At 45.8% G+C, this 20,317-nt stretch overlaps 1 protein-coding gene across 1 annotated transcript in view; it reads right to left on the reverse strand.

Annotated features, from left to right (window-relative positions):
- The window catches only part of CAVIN2 (caveolae associated protein 2), a 56,320-nt gene that overhangs the window by 17,746 nt on the left and 18,257 nt on the right, over positions 1–20,317 (reverse strand). The window lies entirely within an intron of this gene.

A 20,317-nucleotide genomic window follows, 5' to 3' on the forward strand; every position in this document is an offset into this window, starting at 1 on the left:
AGTGAAAAAGAAAAATTACATTTTTTACACAAAAATGCAGTTCTGGCTCAAAATTTTTCATTTTCAGAAGGTATGAAGGAGAAAAAGCACCCCAAAATCTGTGCCCCAATTTCTCCCGAGTACGGCAATGCCTCACATGTGACCAAAAAATACCAGTTGGGTGCATGGCAGGACTCAGAAGGGAAGGAGTGATTTTTGGATTTTGCAGCTCAGATTCTGGTGGAATTTTGGTGGGTGCTATGTCGCATTAGCAAGACCCCCCAAGCACCAATACAGTGGAACCCCCCCACAAGTCACCCCATTTTGCAAAGTACACCCCTCAGGGAATTCATCTAGGGGTATAGTGTACATTTCAAACCCCCAGGGGTTTCACCAATTTTGATACAAGTGGGCAGTGAAAATGAAAAATTACATTTTTTTACACAAAAATGCAGTTCTGGCTCACAATTTTTCATTTTCAGAAGGTATGAAGGAGAAAAAGCACCCCAAAATATGTGCCCCAATTTCTTCCGAGTACGGCAATGCCTCACATGTGACCAAAAAATACCAGTTGGGTGCATGGCAGGACTCAGAACGGAAGGAGTGATTTTTGGATTTTGTGGCTCAGATTCTGGTGGAATTTTGGTGGGTGCTATGTCGCATTAGCAAGACCCCCCAAGCACCAATACAGTGGAACCCCCCCACAAGTCACCCCATTTTGCAAACTACACCCCTCAGGGAATTCATCTAGGGGTATAGTGTACATTTCAAACCCCCAGGGGTTTCACCAATTTTGATACAAGTGGGCAGTGAACATGAAAAATTACATTTTTTACACAAAAATGCAGTTCTGGCTCAAAATTTTTCATTTTCAGAAGATATGAAGGAGAAAAAGCACCCCAAAATCTGTGCCCCAATTTCTCCCGAGTACGGCAATGCCTCACATGTGACCAAAAAATACCAGTTGGGTGCATGGCAGGACTCAAAAGGGAAGGAGTGATTTTTGGATTTTGCAGCTCAGATTCTGGTGGAATTTTGGTGGGTGCTATGTCGCATTAGCAAGACCCCCCAAGCACCAATACAGTAGAACCCCCCCACAAGTGACCCCATTTTGCAAACTACACCCCTCAGGGAATTCATCTAGGGGTATAGTGTACATTTAAAACCCCCAGGGGTTTCACCAATTTTGATACAAGTGGGCAGTGAAAAAGAAAAATTACATTTTTTACACAAAAATGCAGTTCTGGCTCAAAATTTTTCATTTTCAGAAGGTATGAAGGAGAAAAAGCACCCCAAAATCTGTGCCCCAATTTCTCCCAAGTACGGCAATGCCTCACATGTGACCAAAAAATACCAGTTGGGTGCATGGCAGGACTCAAAAGGGAAGGAGTGATTTTTGGATTTTGCAGCTCAGATTCTGGTGGAATTTTGGTGGGTGCTATGTCGCATTAGCAAGACCCCCCAAGCACCAATACAGTAGAACCCCCCCCACAAGTGACCCCATTTTGCAAACTACACCCCTCAGGGAATTCATCTAGGGGTATAGTGTACATTTAAAACCCCCAGGGGTTTCACCAATTTTGATACAAGTGGGCAGTGAAAAAGAAAAATTACATTTTTTACACAAAAATGCAGTTCTGGCTCAAAATTTTTCATTTTCAGAAGGTATGAAGGAGAAAAAGCACCCCAAAATCTGTGCCCCAATTTCTCCCGAGTACGGCAATGCCTCACATGTGACCAAAAAATACCAGTTGGGTGCATGGCAGGACTCAGAAGGGAAGGAGTGATTTTTGGATTTTGCAGCACAGATTCTGGTGGAATGAATGGTGGGTGCTATGTTGCACCAATACAGTGGAACCCCCCCACAAGTCACCCCATTTTGCAAACTACACCCCTCAGGGAATTCATCTAGGGGTATAGTGTACATTTCAAACCCCCAGGGGTTTCACCAATTTTGATACAAGTGGGCAGTGAAAATGAAAAATTACATTTTTTTACACAAAAATGCAGTTCTGGCTCAAAATATTTCATTTTCACAAGGAATGAAGGAGACAAAGCACCCCAAAATCTGTGCCCCAATTTCTTCCGAGTACGGCAATGCCTCATGTGTGACCAAAAAGTGGCAGGACTCAGAAGGGAAGGAGTGATATTTGGAGTTTGCAGCACAAATTCTGGTGGAATTTTGGTGGGTGCTATGTCGCATTAGCAAGACCCCCCAAGCACCAATACAGTGGAACCCCCCCACAAGTCACCCCATTTTGAAAACTACACCCCTCAGGGAATTCATCTAGGGGTATAGTGTACATTTAAAACCCCCAGGGGTTTCACCAATTTTGATACAAGTGGGCAGTGAAAAAGAAAAATTACATTTTTTACACAAAAATGCAGTTCTGGCTCAAAATTTTTCATTTTCAGAAGGTATGAAGGAGAAAAAGCACCCCAAAATCTGTGCCCCAATATCTCCCGAGTACGGCAATGCCTCACATGTGACCAAAAAATACCAGTTGGGTGCATGGCAGGACTCAGAAGGGAAGGAGTGATTTTTGGATTTTGCGGCTCAGATTCTGGTGGAATGAATGGTGGGTGCTATGTGGCATTAGCAAGACCCCCGAAGCACGGTGAAATTATGAACCTAATATTCCATAGATGTGTGGTATAATTTAAAACACTCCTTTATACATAGGCCGGGTTTGTCGGGGCAAGTGTCACACTGGAAAATAGTTTGCTTTCTTATTCCCTTTTTATAGCAAACTTTGCACCTTTTTTGTGTCCTGCCCTTTTTTCCAGTGGAGGGGATTTCATCAGGAAAATGCTGCCCTGGTACAATACGGGGGCCAGTACTAGAAGTACTGGGGCCCTCTGCCTGCTGGTTCCCAAATATTAGGCCCTTTATGACTTCCTCTTGAAAGTGCATAAATGTCCCCCTCTGGCCGGTAGAACGGAATAGCACGTAAGCGTTATACAGTGCCATCTGGATGATATACACGGCCACCTTCTTGTACCAGATTTTTGTTTTCCGCAGGGCACTGTACGGCTTCAGTACCTGATCTGAAAGATCCACTCCGCCCATGTACCTATTGTAATCCAGGATACAATTAGGTTTTGAGGTGTGGGTACTGGTACCTCGTACAGGGACGGAGGTGGTACTGTCTCCGTGAATTGTTGTCAGTATAAGGACATCCCTCTTGTCCTTATATTTGACCAACAACATATTTTCGGTGCATATTCCCCTGCTTTCACCCCTTCTCATTACTTGGGCAATGTGCGTTTTTGGGAGGCCTCTTTGGTTCTTGCGCACAGTACCGCAAGCTGCTGTACCTCTTGAACCAAGGGCCTTAAACAGGGGGATGCTAGTGTAAAAGTTATCCACATAGAGGTGATAACCTTTATCCAGGACGGGGTGCACTAAATCCCAGACAATTTTCCCACTAACACCTACGAGGGAGGGGGGGCATTCTGGCGGTTGAATTCTTGAATCCTTCCCTTCATAAACCCTAAACCTGTGGGTGTACCCTGAGGTGCTTTCACACAGTTTATACATTTTTATGCCATACCTTGCCCTCTTACTGGGAAGGTACTGGCGGAATTTAACCCTTCCTTTAAAATGTATAAGGGACTCGTCGATACAAATAAATTTTTCAGGGATGTACACCTCTTCAAATTTGGCACTGAAATGATCAATGACCGGCCTGACTTTGAATAGCCGGTCAAAGGTGGGATCATCTCTGGGTGGGCACTGTGCATTATCGGTGTAATGTATGAATTTAAGAATTGTCTCAAATCGAGTCCGGGGCATGGCCATACGGTAAAATGGAGTACTGTACAGAACATCTGTACTCCAATATTGCCTAATTTCTGGCTTTTTTACTATGCCCATATGAAACACCAGACCCCAAAACGTCATCATCTCTACTGCATCTACAGGGGTCCACCTAGCAAATGATGACGTGGGGTTTTGAGCAATAAACTGCTGGGCATATAAATTAGTTTGGTCCACCATTAAATTTATAAAATCATCAGAGAAAAATAATTTGAAAAAGTCAATTTCTCTGAGACCTGTGGAATCAAATTGGATTCCTGGCATGGCCAAAAACTCAGGAACCTGGGGCTCAAAATTGTCTGGTGGTGGGGTCCATACTAGATCAATTATTGGGGGGGGAATCTCAGCTGATCTACGGGGGCGTCTTTGAGGGGGTCCCTCATCAGCAGAGGAGGAAGAGGAGCTTAAGGCAAATCCTTCAAATTCCCCGCTTGCATCACTGGCTGTGTCAGAGTCAGAAGCAAGCATGGCATATGCCTCCTCCACTGAATACATTCTCCTGGATGATTGGGAGGACATTTGGGAGGACATTTGGGAGGACATTTTTATTTTTGTGTTACCGGTAGTGAAATGTTTCAACACGTGTATAGTGTAGGGGGGGGCACAAACTTTATTTCAATCCGGGGGGTATGTAGTGTGTAGTGTGTATGTGGTGCAGAAAAAAAAAAAAATACTTTATACCAATAAAAAAAAAAAAAAATGAAGGTGTTAAAAAAAAAAAAAATGAAGGGGTTAAAAAAAAAAAAAAGGAAGGGGTTAAAAAAAAAAAGGTCCTGCGCCAAAAATTGAGCACAGATGTTGGTCAGTAACGTCTGTCACTGAACAGCGCTCAAAGGCAACAGGAATTTGATCAAAAAAAAAAAAAAAAATAGATCAACCCTGTGCCGAAAGAGATGATCAGTGATGTACGTCACTGATCAGCGCACAGCGGCCACAGGACACCCACAAAATCACAGTGTGTGTAAAAAAAAAAATTAAAAAAATACCCCACAGCACACACACAAAAAAAAAAGGTGATCAGTGATGCGACACTGATTACCAGTGAGGTGCAGCAGGTGCACAACCTTTGGTGCAACTGACAGGTATATATAAAAAAAAAAAAAACCTCTGTACCCCCAAAAAAGTTGCTGATCACCTCAGATATAGTGATCAGCACAAAAGGCGGGGACAGCAGACACAAAATTTAGCACTCTCTATCACTATCTCTCTCTATCTCTCTATCTCTCACTATCTATCACTATCTATCACTCTATGACACTGCAGCAGCAGCACTGACAGGTATATCTATATATTAAAAAAAACCTGCGCCCCCAAAAAGTTGCTGATCAGTTAATTTATACTGATCAGCACAAAAGGAGGGGGCAGCAGTCAGTTATATAAAAAATATATAGCACAATCTGTCACTATCTCTCTCTATCTCTCTCTCTCTATCTCTCTCTATCTCTCTATAACTATCACACTGCAGCAGCACAAAATATAGCACTCTGTCAGTAGGCCTCTCTCTCTATCTCTCTCTCTCTCTCTCTATCTATAACTATATCACACTGCAGCAGCACAAAATATAGCACTCTCTGACACTATCTCTCTCTCTATCTCTCTCTATCTCTCTCTATCTCTCTATAACTATCACACTGCAGCAGCACAAAATATAGGCCCTTATTCTGATTGATGCGGACTTTACCGCGTTCTTACGGATCGCGTCTTTACGGCGTCTGCGCATGCGTGGAGAACGCTACGCGCATGTGCCACGCCTTGACTCGGTACCAGTTCGGACAAAGCCCGTCCAAAACTGGTCACCGCAATCAGTCGGGAAATAGGGGCGTATTATGGGCGTCATGCGGAATGACACATGGGCGTAGTTTCAAAGTGGGCAAAACGGGGCGGAAACATGGGCGGACACGGGGGAGTACACTTATGTTGGGGGGCGTACATTCGGAAACCACTCCGAATGCACGCGAGCAAAAAGGGCTGAAATGTGCGGTGTCCACAAGTGTACTATTGCTTTGCGGACACCACTCGTTCATGCGGTAGGCGAACGTACGCCTAATGACTACAACCATTAACACCTGAACCCAATAACAATCTACTCCTTTACTCATTACTCACTAATAGGACGCTTGTCAGTGCTTTAATTGAAACCATTGCACTTCAATTGCTGTAAGGGTTAATGTGTGCTATGCATGTGTTAGGCATGCTTGTAAGGATATATTGGAATCTAATTGATTCCAATTCCAAATAAGCAGTTTTTTATGAGGATAGGTAATTGAATAAGTGGGTCATGTGATGTCTTGCAGAAGATACTTCATAGTGGGTTGTTTGGCGTAAATCCTCCGCTTACGTGCGGTAGCACCGCTTGGCTCCCGTTCGGATGCGGTATTCCCGAGCATACTCTGTAATACTCTGTAATACCGTGCCGAATCGGAGTGTTTCTCCCGCACACGCATGGTTTGTATGTCGTCCGTAAACACGCCCTGTTCTTAAAGAGTGAGTCCGTCCGAATGCGGAGGACACGTGGGCGTTTCTACGGACGATGGCCGCATGCGGCAAAACACCGTGGCGTGCGGACCGCTCCGTAAGAATGCGGGAATATCCGCACAGATCAGAATAAGGGCCATAGCACTCTGTCAGTAGGCCTCTCTCTCTATCTCTCTCTCTCTCTCTCTATCTATAACTATATCACACTGCAGCAGCACAAAATATAGCACTCTCTGACACTATCTCTCTCTCTATCTCTCTCTATCTCTCTCTATCTCTCTCTCTCTATCTCTCTCTATCTCTCTCTATCTATCTCTCTATCTCTCTATCTATCTAGCTAGTACACTGCAGCAGCACAATTTCACAGGAAGGCACAATTATTGAACAGGATCCAGGAAGCAATCAGCAGCGATCAGGTAAGTATTGCAGCAAGTATTCTGGTCAGTATGGCGGCAGGGGGGTACGGTGACCGCACTGCACGCTTTCCAGACCGGAATGGCGTCTGCAGTGCAGTCACCGTTAGTTTAAATCCCCCTCCTTGGCTGTGATTGGTCCGTCGGACCGACGGACCAATCACGGCCTTTGGGGGCGGGCGGGGTGAGGTGGGGTGACACCAGTGTCACCCTTACACCCCGCGGTGATTGGTGCTGTACTTTACAGCACCAATCACCTCTGATCCCGTGTCACCGGCGAACGTTATTCGCCGGTGACACAGGAAAACGCTGTGAATGGCTGTTCACACTGAACAGCCAATCACAGCGATCGCCGACGGGGGGGCGGCATCGCAGCCCCCCCGGGGCATGCACGGACATGTCTGCTGTCAGGGACAGCAGACATGTTGAAACTGTCACCGCGTCTATAGACGCGGTGACAGTTTAAATCCATGACGTACATTTACGCCATGTGTCGGGAAGTGCTTCCCGACCATGACGTAAATGTACGTCAAATGTCGGGAAGGGGTTAATAATAATTATAATAATGATATTTATATAGCACTTTTCTCTCAATAGGACTCAAAGTGCTTCACCATTGTCTTTACAGCTGAAAATACAAAAACAAGCTGACACGCTGGCTGAGCAGTCAGCAGAACTACCGCCTATGCCGTCTGTCGGCCACTCACAGACACGGGATCCCATCCAGAGCTACGCGAATATACTGCGTGGAAACCAGAAATAGAGGTTAGGGGGAGTTTTGTAGTTCTCACCTGCTGACCTTCCTGCCCTGGTCCTCCCTTCTGTTAGCTGCAGCGCTCCCTTCCCTCTTCGCAGCAGCCGGCCTGTCCATCCATGGTTGGCAGCAAAGTTACATGTTCATTATGCTGCCAACATCTGTGCCCCTGGGGATGGGGCCTGTGTGCCCCTGATAATGGGGATGGCGCATTTGTGTGCCTCTGCTAATGGGGATGGGGCCTGTGTGCCCCTGCTAATGGAGATGGGACCCGTGTGCCCCTGCGGTGGGGATGGGGCCTGTGCTCCCCTGCTAATGGGGATCGGGGCCTGTGTGCACCTGCTGTGGGGATGGGGCCTGTGCTCCCCTGCTTCGGGGAAAGGGGCCTGTGCGCCCCTGCTAATGGGTATAGGGGCCTGTGCGCCCCTGCTAATGGGTATAGGGGCCTGTGCGTCCCTGCTAATGGGTATAGGGGCCTGTGCACCCCTGCTATTGGGTATAGGGGCCTGTGCACCCCTGCAGATGGGGATAGCGGCTGTGTGCACCTGCTGTGGGGATGGGACCTGTGTGCTCCTGATAATGGGGATAGTTCCTGTGTGCCCCTGCGGATGGGGCCTGTGTGCCCCTGGTGTGGGGATAGGGCCTGTGTGCCCCTACTAATGGTGATAGGGGCTGTGTGCCCCTGCTAATGGGCATAGGGGCTGTGTGCCCCTGCTAATGGGGATAGGGGCCTGTGCGCCCCTGCTAATGGGGATAGTGGCTGTGTGCACCTGATAATGGGGATGGGTCCTGTGTGCCTCTGCTCTGGGAATAGGGCCTGTGTGCCCCAGATAATGGGGATAGGGGCTGTGTGCCCCTGCTGTTGGGGGATACATGCACTATGGAGCGCATGTTCTGATTTTCAGCACGGACCGCTGTGTCTATAGATATATATATACCCGGAGGGGGGGGGGGGGGCAAAACTTTTTAGCGGGGGGTGCAATTCTTTTGGTGGGAGACCCAGGTAGAGAGCATTGCAGTAGTCTAGGCGTGATGATATAAATACATGTATGGCTGTAGGCAGGTCTTCTCAGGGAATTAAGTGCTTGATTCTGGCTACATTCCTTAGATGACAGAATGAGGATTTGATTGTGGCTGACACCTGATGTTTAAGTGTCAGGCCACTATCCAGGACAACACCAAGATTCCGCACATGATCAGAAATTTTTTTGTGCTGTGCCCCCAGCGCAAGACCGGTCAGTTGGCTATGCTGCTGTCTTGTCCTGTGATTTATCATCAGGACTTCTGTTTTATCTGGGTTCAGTCTCAGCCAACTGGTACTCATTCACTCCTGGAGCTCAGCTAGGCAGACATTTAAGGTTGTTATTGTGTTATCAGTGCCGGGAGCAAAGGACAGATACAGTTGTGTATCATCTGCATAGCAGTGGTAGACCAGACCATGACGTCTGTTTAGGTCATCCAGTGGAAGCATGTATACTGCAAAAAGCATGAGAGATAGTATAGAACCCTGTGGGACACCACAAGGCAATGGCACTGGTGGTGAAGAGTATACTCCCGATGAAACTCTGTGACCTGTCAGAGAGAAATTATTTGAACCAGCTAAGGACTGTGCCACCCAGGCCACAGAAATTCTTCAGGCGCTCAATTAGAAACCCATGGTCAACGGTGTCAATGGTTTACTTCATGTAATTGGGGAAAGGAATAGGGGATGGTTAGAGGAAGCAAGGAGGAGATAAAAAAAATGAAATATGAAAACTATAGTAACAACTTCTAAGAGTCTTATATAGCGCATACATATTACGCAGCGCTTTACTATTTGAACATTCACATCAGTCCCTGCCCCAGTGGAGCTTACAATCTATATTCCCTGATACATGTACACACACACACACAGACATTCTAGGGTTAATTTTGTTGGAAGCGAATTAGCCTACCAGTATATTTTTGGATTGTGGGAGGAAACTGGAGTACCCGGAGGAAACCCATGCAAGTACGGGAGAATATACAAACTCGCACAGTTAGGGCCATGGTGGGTATTGAACCCATGACCTCAGTGCTGTGAGGCAGAAATGCTAACCATTACACCATCCGTACTGCCCATATACAGATAATATAGCTGAGCTAGACAATAATGTTGGATAAAAATGACTGATACAGGATATCCTTCTTTAATTTAGGATGATTAACTAGTCAGATGAGTACACCTCTTCCAGGCAAGTTAAAATAAGGGGATCTAAGAGGTGGCAAAGCTCATTAGTAAGGGGAATTGGGCCAGATGAACTAAGCTTGAAAAGTGATAAAATGGAGAGTGATAAACCACCAGTCAATCACCTCCTAACTGTCATGTCACAGGCCATGTTTAAAAAATGACAGGAGCTGATTGGTTGGTGGTTTATCACTCTCCATTTTATCACATTTCAAGTCTTAGTTTGGATCAGGCAGTCATTTTTCTCACACTATGAGGCTACAGTACATATGTAATTGATTATTTTGTATCCTTTTTACATATATACTATATATGTATCTATGTTGAAGTCAGAGGTGTAACTAGAACTCTTTGGGCCCCATAACAAACTTTTGCTATGGGGCCCCCCACCTCACCCCCTCATGCCGCTAAAGGACAAAAATTATGCTGGTGGGAGATGGGTGGTCAGGAAAAGAGAAAGAATGTGAGAATAGAAGGAGAGGAGCAAGAGAGAAAGGGAGGGGAATGAGCAGGAGTGAGAGAGAATGTTGGAGGGAGGGAGAGATTCTGGGGGAGACAGTGCCAGGTAGAGCGACAGAATGGGGGAGAGAAAGAGGGGGGGGGGTGGAGACAGTGGAAAATGGCAGAGAGGGAGGAGAGAGGGGGGAATGAAGGAGAGGGAGAGGAGAGGGAGGGGAAAGGGTGGAAAGATATAGATGGGGGAAAATAATGGGAGGAGAAAGAATAGGGGCAGAGGAATGGAGGGTGAGAATGATGGGTAGGGGTAGAGAGGCAGAGAGAGACATAGCCAGAGAGATGGCTTGTTACCTCCACATCAGCGCCGCGACCTCAGCAGATCTCTTCAGCGGCGCGGATATCTGGCTTCCAGCACTATTCCAACGCCAGCAGACGTTGAGCCCCAGCAGCGTTGAAGAGACAGGGGGGAGTCTGGGAGAGCAGAGGCTGGATTAGCCAGCTCCTCCCCTTCATTGACCAGGTGGCGGTCACTGTCCAGACCAAAGGTGCTGCCGGCGGAGGGGGGAAGAGGAGGCACGGGGAAGAAAGAGGGACGGGACGGCGCTGCCGAGGCACAACGTAATAAAAAAAAAGGTCTAATGGGTGTAGGGGGTGCCTGCTTAGCCCTCGGGCCCCTCCACCCTCCATAGTTACGCCACTGGTTGAAGTGTATGTTTAGTTGATGTTGCTGCTGACATTTATTCATACAGTATGTGCAGAATTGCATACTTACTATTAGATGTCATGTAACACATAGCTAAATAAAGCAGCCAGCTTAAGAAAATGGTACTGAAGGGATGGAAATATGGCAAGTCATCATTGCAGAAAATGTGCAGGAAAGCAGATGTAAAATACCAAGTACAGCAGGGAATTCATGTCAAGCTGTCTGATGCCAGTTACTGGCAGATAGATGGAAATAATCCTTTTCTTCTTTATATCAATAAATTACAAAACTAAAAAGTGTAATGTGTATGCACCACTGTCTTGTGTTTTCTTTATGGAAAGCTCAGTATATCTGATGAGTGTTTTATGCAAATGGTTTATCCTGCCCACACGTGTGCTACAAACTGAATAAAGAATAATAAGAAGAATATACAAATTGTCCATGTATGGGGGAGGGAGGATATGGGAATATCATGCAATACCAATTCTTAACTGGTAAATAACTGGTAATCTTTGTTTACATGGCGGTAGTAAAGTTTACTGAAGAACAATAAATTCCTTTTCTTACCTAACAATGACTGAATTACTGAATTTGTACCTGGGTGCTGTGTGTGGTCGGAGAAATAGAAGGTATCCTATTAGCGACAGTTATTTGCCACACAAGAAAATATGTATTTATCACAATAAAAGTCTGATGTTAACATCAGCATATTCATACAAATTACCCTTATTCACATGAAATTACAAAGGTTCCATGAAAAGTAGCGGACCCATGTGCTTTTGCACCAGCTATCATGGAAACAATGGTCTGTTATCAGGGATTTGATTTTGCCTGCCATAAGGGTGATAGGGGGGTTTAAAGTTGTAGACTCCGTGCATCACTCATTTGGAAGCAGCAGTCCTACAACAGCAATAATGTGTATTTTTACTTACTAGTTTATTCATAAAGCACTCAAAAAGTATACAGAGCTGTACATTAAGGGATCACACATATATATACTTGTCGATGAAACCATCCGGATACTTTTCATGGCTTGGTCATGAATTGTGTTTTACTCACAAGTAGAGATGAGCGGCGGGCACTTTTTCAGGTTTTCGTTTTGGATCTGGATCTCCCTTCGTGTTTTGGATCTGGATTGGTTTTGGCAAAACCACCCTTGCGGGTTTTGGTTTTGGATCTGGATTTTTATGAAAAAATGCTAAAAATGGCTGAAATAACAGAATGTGGGCCTGTTTTTGCCCCTAAAGTATTATTCACCTCAAAAACATTAGTTTCCACTCATTTCTAGTCAATTTTGATCACTTCACAGCTCACAAAATTGTTTTCATTTACAATAGTTGGGCAAAAAGGTTATATCGAGGTAGCTGGATGACTAAGCTAAGCGACAGCAGTGGGCATCACATACATGTGGACCTTACACTTCCAACCTGGCACATCTTGGAAGCAGAGCGGCACTGCAGGGGCAGACAGGGTGGCAGTTTAATAAACTACCCCAAAAAAAGAGAAATGCTCCAAAGAGCAAAAAAATACAGAGGTATCGGCCTTGTCATGACTGGTGGTACCAGCTTCAGCACTTCTATCAGGTTGCTGATCTCCCACTATTTCCTCCTCCATCATCCTCCAAAAATGTGTTTTTATTTTATTTATTACTTTTATTTATTTCTCTTACTTTACACTGGACACTGCCCCTGGACACTGCCCCTGTACACTGGACACAGCCCGTAACCCTGGACACAGCCCCTGGACACAGCCTCTGGACACCGCTCCTGTACACTGGACACAGCCGTCACACTGGACACTGGACACAGCCCATCACCCTGAACAATGGACACAGCCTCTGGACACAGCTCATGTACACTGGACACAGCCGTCACACTGGACACTGCCCCTGGACACTGGACACAGCCCGTCACCATGGACACAGCCCCTGGACAATGGACACAGCCCGTCACCCTGGACATAGCCCCTGGACACAGCCCCTGGACAATGGACACAGCCCCTGGACACTGGACACAGCCCCTGGACACTGGACACAGCCCCTGACACACTGGACACAGCCCCTTGTATTATGGACACTGCAGCCCCTGTACACTGAGTGTGCAGTCAGCAGCACTGCAGCCCCTGCGTTTGAGCACTCCAGCACCTAGTTTACAACAAAATAAAAAATCAGTCACTAAATAAATCACAGCACAGGGCACAGGGCACGGAGCACAGATCCCAACCACCCTCTTCCCTCTCCTATAATGGAGTGAAGATGGCGGGACGCGCGTGCGTCTTATATAGAATCCAGATCCCGCGAGAATCCGACAGCGCGATGATGACGTTTTGCCTCGTTTGCGGTCCGGAATTCAGGCGGGAACTCCCGAGCCGGCTCGGATCCTGACTCGGATCCCCATATTCTGATCTGGCGGATCCCGGAGATCCGGGCCCGCTCATCTCTACTCACAAGTGGTCCAATATAAATAACCACTAAATTTAGTTTTTTCTAAATGAATAGCCAATGCAGCAGCAGGGCCATCTTAACAGCACTATGGGCCCCGGGCAAAGCAGTGCAGTGGGGCCCCTACCTACGCTGCTGTCATCGCGCTCATATATATTTATATATATATATAGATAGATAGATAGATAGATAGGGTGACAGCAGCGGTGACAGCAGCATGCGGGTGATGGGTGAGGGTGATGGGCAGTGAGTGACAGCAGTATGCCACACACTGTAATGCCTATTAATTAATATACTACACACCGTGATGGCCATGACATATTATTCCACATAAGTGCCACTTATCTACATGCTCGTTGCCAGGAGTTTCTTGCTTGATGCCCAGGGGTTACATGCTTGTTGCTGAGGGAGATTACACTCATTGCCTGGGGGGTTACATGCTCATTGCTTAGGAGGGCTACATGCTTGTTGCCAGGGGGGCTTACCTGCTCTTTGTCAGGGGGGGTTATATGTATGTTTCCCGTGGCTGCAGACGCACAGTGTACCAGCACTCCTGTAATCTGCATATCCGGGTAGCTGTAGGCATCATGACAGATGCTACAGGTGTAGGAGGGGCGCAGCGTCACACCTTAAATCCACAATACCCCCCCACACTGCCAGCATGCTCGGCCTCTGTGATAGTGCAGGAGGAGGCACTAACGGCAGTGGGGGAAAACCAGTGGAGTGGAGCACCTCTCTGGCTTGTCGCCTGCCCCTGCTACCCGTTTGGAGCAATCAGGAGAGGAGAGGGGATTGTGGCTTCTCCTCCCCCTCCGGACGCTCAGTCCAGTCACCGCACTGAAAGCAGTCATCATCTGCTCTCTGAACTTGAAGGTGGCCGCGGAGCTGGAGATTTGGCGGGCTGTGGCATCTAGTGAGTCCTAACCCTGTACAGAGTCAGGCTGAGCGGGAGCCCACAGAATAAGTGTCAGAATGATTTACTAAATGCCGCCAGCTGTGGGCTCCCGCTCGGCCTGATTCTGTACAGGGTCTGTAATTATGCTGGCGGCCCCGCAGTGTTAGAATTGTACTGGCGTGGGGGCACATACCACGGCTGAAACTAGGATTTCTGGCACCTGGGTCAAGGCAGTTTGGTGCCTCCCATCCCTCCAAAAAAAAACCACAACTATAGACTTTGCGCTAAGTGGCACTGACTGTGCACATACATAGTAATAATTGCCAACATACAGTACCTCTGAATTTTGGTAATAATTTGCATGTGCACTGCCGGTGTGGGCTGTGTGGCATCACTAACTGTACTGCTGGCTGCTGCAGCTCCTGTTCGCCTCTCCCTCCTCAACAATATTATTGCGCCGTGGACCAGACTGTGGTGCTGGGATGCAGTGCCGGCGTGGGCCATGGCATCTCTTCAATTTGTGCTGGTGGCTGGCACGGCTCTCATTCGCACCGTCTTCCTCCCACGCCGAGTGTGCCGGATGGCTCGATGTCAGAGGCTTGTGCAGGCAGCGACGGTGTCACATGACAGGGAAATAGCTGCGGCACCGATGATTTATGGAACATCCTCCTCGATTGCACAGGACTCGGAGGTGGTAACTAACTTAGTGCCACTAACTCATTATTCCACGCCCCCCATGCGAATGACCCCCTAACGCCTGACAAGTTATTGGGTCTGTGCATTCCACCATGCTCTCCGACCCAGTGCGCGCCTGGTTGGACCCCAAGCATTATTGGGCCCTTGGGCAACTGCCCATCAAGCCCAATCATTAAGATGGCCCTGTACAGCAGGTGCAATTAGGGAGATAGCTAGATTCTTCTGGAAGCCAAGGAGATTGCTAATATTTCAGAGTGTCTCCCTGCCATAAAAGTATAAAAGAGCTTACAATAAAATGTGTTGAGAACAAAGTGATATATATGGTAGTGAAAAAACAATTATAACTGATGGTGAGAAAAGCATGTGACAAACCAATATACAGTAAAAGCAGTTATTGGCCAGTCTCATGTGGAGGAAAGACCGGGGAAGGTAATAATAAATTAGTAATTGTAGAAATCAAATGTCTTTCAACATTTATATTAACCAATCATCCAAGTTCTTCTACTTCTGTAAAATACTCCATGTTGCACCCACTTGTCACTGGCGGCGGAGGTTTAGGACCCACCTCAGGTGTCTGTTCTGGAGGAGACTGCACAGCCGGTGCTTGGAACTTCATGGGCTGAATATAAGATCTTCGCATAAATCTCCGGAGGCAAGTATTGACTGAAACTCCGTAGCGAGGGTGTGGAGCCTAACTGCCCAGCGGTCTTCGCCATGGACCCCCGCAAGGGAGTTTGGATTTCGCTGCAACTGGACAGCAGGTCGCGTCCCCTCGCCAGGAGAACTCACGTATCCGGGAGATAGCAGACTTAGAAGGAGTTCAGACGGACAACGGAACTGTAGTGGAATGGCAGAGAAGCATAGATAGCCGATGGACTTCTGGACAACGAGACTCAACGGGACTAGCGTGGCTGTATTAAAACGGAACTTTAACCAGGACCGACTTGGCTCCAGGATAATAGAATTTAAACAGGACCGACTTGGCTTCAGGATAATAGAACTTAAACAGGACCGACTTGGCTTCAGGATAATTGAACTTAATAGACAGGTTCAGGGATCAGGCAGAGGCAGAGTAAAGAGGATTAACCAGAACCAGTACCGCAGTACCAAACCAGGACACAGGAGGCTGCTGCAGGACTGTGCTGAGGTCAGCTACACTGTAGCACCAGCACTGAAGCTAACAGCCTGCTCATTTTATAGCCCTGCCCAGCCCAGCAAGCCAACCCCTCTCCACAGAGGGGACAAAGCACTCCCCAGCCCGCGGGACATGTGACCCGGCCAAGATGGGGGCGCCCAGTCCCGGGAGCCGGTGCCCGAATCGCCGCCGGACCCGCTGAGCGACCAGGACCCCCAGAGCAGGCTGCCCCCCAGATCCCTCGGCCAAGCACCTGGAAGGCGCAGGAGCCGAAGCAGTGCCCACGGGCACTGCGTGACATGACACCACTGGATTATAGATTACTACCAGTCAAATGAAGGGATCTAAAATTCCCTATTCATACAGCATTAACTATATTGCATATCTTATGAAAGGAAGATGATAATGGAGCTATTATATTGTTGAAGTAAAATTGAAATTGGATTTAACTGATCATAATTACTCCTTTGATCTTGACTTTAAATTATTATTGCAGATCCATTCTGTTTCCTCGTTACCATAGACATCTCACCTTATATTTATAGATTGAGTAATGGAACTTCGTTGGTTTCTAGCACATAAACGCAATCACTTAAAGTTTTATTTCAGGACTGTTCTTAGCATAACTTTGCAAAAGGAGTTATTGTACTGTATTTTCCTAAACGTCTTTAAGTCCATCATTATTCAACACACACCTTCAGAACTCAAAATGTATATTATTTTCTAAGTAAGAAGCTGAGTAAATTTACAGCCTTGTTTGGTACATCAGGGTTTCACACATGATGGAGTGGCCAAGGCATTTTCAACTATTTGCAGATAATTATCACAGCTAGCATTTCCAATTATGCCTTTAAGAAAGTCTATTTTTCAACACAGTGATAAAGTCACAAATAACGTTCCAACATTCAAGCCATCAGGTAATAATTGTGGACAATTAATTAAGCACTATTCACATAGTCACTTTACCCCGGAGTAGGAACGCTTAATGAGATTACTACTGTTTATTGATGCTAGGTTGGCTGAGGTTCAGGAGTTAATGACCAGCAAAATGGACAGGGGAAAAGTTCTGAAATAAGGAAATTGTGCCGCAAAGCTATTATGCTAAACCCCTAGGTCTAGCAATAAGCTATAAATAGGTTTTACCTGGATGTGGAGATTCGCTGAAATTGTAAAACAGAAAAATAAACCTCAAATTAGTATGCATCTTCTAAAAATACGTTTTAAAATTAAAATCTAAAATTAAGTTTAAGAGATCCCCTTGTTTTACATAATAAAAAATATATATATTTCGTATTCTGCCTTAAAATAAATGTATGTATGTATGTATGTATGTATGTATGTATGTATGTATATTTATTATTTGTTTTTTGGGGGTAGCATTATGGAATTTTTGGTACTTGTTTCCTAGCACGCGCCCCCGATTTTGAAAGAAGTGCATCTTATCGCATTGCATCACATGTAATATAGCGGCATGCGATGCGATTTTTAATTGTACAAGCACCCTGATGGGTGCTTACAATGTTAAATGCACCCCCATTGTCAATGTCACCCCCACTATCAATGCCAATCCGAAGAGTGGCGAGCGGTGGGGGTACGCGTCCTCCGACCTTTTCATACCCCCACTATCCACGTTGGCGTGGAGTTGATTTTAGATAGTGTAGCGAGCGCAGCAAGCCACCTCGCCCAAAGCGTGGCGAGCGCAGCGAACCCCGAAAGGGGACATGGATTACTTTACATGTATTCCGCTGCGCTCGCCACGCTTCGGGCTCGTATTCTGCGTCCCCTCGCCACGCTTCAGGCTCGCCACACTATCTAAAATCAACTCCACGCCGACGTGGATAGTGGGGGTATGAAAAGGTCGGAGGATGCATACCGCCGCTGCGCTCGCCACGCTTCGGGTTGGCGTTGATAGTGGGGGTGGCGTTGACAATGGGGGTGCATTTAACATTGTAAGCACCCATCAGGGTGCTTGTACAATAAAAAATCGCATCGCATCATATGCCATTCGCTGGCATGCGATGCTATGCGATATTTCATTGTACAAGCACTCCTGTTAATTTAATGGGAAGATCGCATCGCACACAACTAAATACGGCATGCGATGGTATGCGATGGGCGCCGTGCTAGGAAACAAGTACCATTTTTTTTTTCATGTTTTATTTAAATAACACTGGAAATGTAGACCAGTGGTTCCAAATTTTCTTGAGTTACAGCATTGTAGAGTATCAGAGTGTAGAAGTTGCCAGTGATCCACCTCTCCCCCCCCCCCCCCCTTAGACAGGAACGCATGCGATATATTGTATGCTGCTTTTTTGCATACAACATATTGCATACTATCCCAGCCAAACCTTACTGGCTGGCTGGGATCGGATATGTCTCTCCGGCAGGCTGTGCGACTCGCATTACGCGCATGGAACTGCACATCATATCGGACCTGCTATCAAGTACATGTTTCATTGATTCATTGCCACAATCGTATAAAAAGAGACCAACTCACAACCTAATGTTAGGTTCAGTTATCTGGTGAGGGATAAGATTGCCATGGCACACAGTTTAGGAACCACTGATATATGCAAACTAGGGAGAAATCAAAATTTGTTTTATTCAAGTAGTTCAGAAGACACACACACAAACACAAATACAGGACATCAAATTGACATCAAATTGACTTTTCACTATTACTCCCCTAAAAAATTCTAATTTAATATTAATTAATCCTTTTATTAGTCTACTGTGTAGTGGAATGGTTCCCAACCCTGGTCCCCAAGCACCCCCAACAGATCACATTTCCCAGGTGGACAGTGCACTCATTACTCACTGAAACATTTTGAAGATCCACAGGTGGAGCTAAGTATTCACTTGTTATTCTGTGAGGAGACTTGAAAAACATAAACGGTTGGGGGTACCTGGGGAGCGAGGTTGGGAACCAGTGGTGTAGAGGGACTAATTTCAACACTGTGCCAATTTTGTGTGGGCAATGAATCTAATGACATTTAATATTTTGCCTGGAAAGGGCAACATGAAAATGCAAAACTGGTCGAAGCTAAATTATAAATGATACCCCAACTCTCAAGGTTCCAAATTGCTGCAAAACTTGTTCTTTGGGGGAGTGAAAATGCCACATCTAAATAACTTCATGACAGGAAATAAAATGTTGTGCCTAAACTGTTCTCCAAAAACAAAAGAACTACTAGGGCTCCTCTATTTCTCTCTCTCTATGACCCATACTGGTTTTATTCTGTTAAATAAAAATAATAAAAAAATAAATAAAAAAAAAAACTTTCCTGCTTTCTTGTATTACTTCTTACACAAATACTAAAGCGTTAACACAGTAAAGTCTTTTTTGAAAACTGTATAAAGCTACGGTAAAAATACCCCCAATATTGTGTTTTCTGATTATCAAATCAGGTATATAGTACATATTTAATCCTGATTCACTATTATTTAATGAAAAAATCTTAAAAGATTGTTAGTAAAAATAATATAATAAATCACATTTAACTAGCTACTATTTGCATTATTGCGTATTTAATAATTTATAATTAACTTTAAAACAAATATATTATAAATTAAGGCTGTAACATTATCATTCAACATGAAAAATCAGCTTGCAATTTAAAAAATGTACAAGTTAGTGGGCATGAAGGTGCAAATTTTGCAACCATCTTGAATTTTTTTATTAAGTTCACAAGGACATTTTGTGTATATTTCATTAGCAGCTTCAGAAATTAAAACACACCAAAAGATTCAAAAACTAGAATTTATATAAGAATGGGTTGGGTATGGAATCCCACGATTCAGTATCCTGGTATCCTGACAGTGAAAATCCTGATGACTTCCGATAACTATTTAAACCCTAGCTAACCCACCACTCCCACAACCTAACCCTAACCATCCCCACCCAAAGCCTGACCATAACTGTCTCCTCCCGCAGCCTAACCCTAACTTACCTCCCCATCAGACTAACCCTATTCTACACCCTGTAACCTAACCCTTAAGGTGGCCATAGACACGCAGATTTATCTTCAGATCTGGCTGTTTGGAACAAAAACATGGTTATGGATGAGAGCAAATGGCAGTTGACCATTTGCTTGGAAATGCTCGAAAACTAACAAACTGTCACTCATCCATAACCATGTCTTTGTTCCAACCAGCCAGATCTGAAGATAAATCTTACTAGTGTATGGGCAAATTAACACCCCCAGTGCCTAACCATAATACATGGTACAGATGGAGCGGGTCTTGCTCTTGCAGGGGATGGCGAAAGATTTGTCAGCCGCCATCCCCTGCCAGCCGCCGTAAGGGGACACGCGCGCACGTCGCCTTACAACGGGGCTCCCCCCGG

The sequence above is a fragment of the Crinia signifera genome, chromosome 7 (assembly GCF_055691185.1).
Source record: "Crinia signifera chromosome 7, ASM5569118v1, whole genome shotgun sequence".
Classification (NCBI taxonomy): domain Eukaryota; kingdom Metazoa; phylum Chordata; class Amphibia; order Anura; family Myobatrachidae; genus Crinia; species Crinia signifera.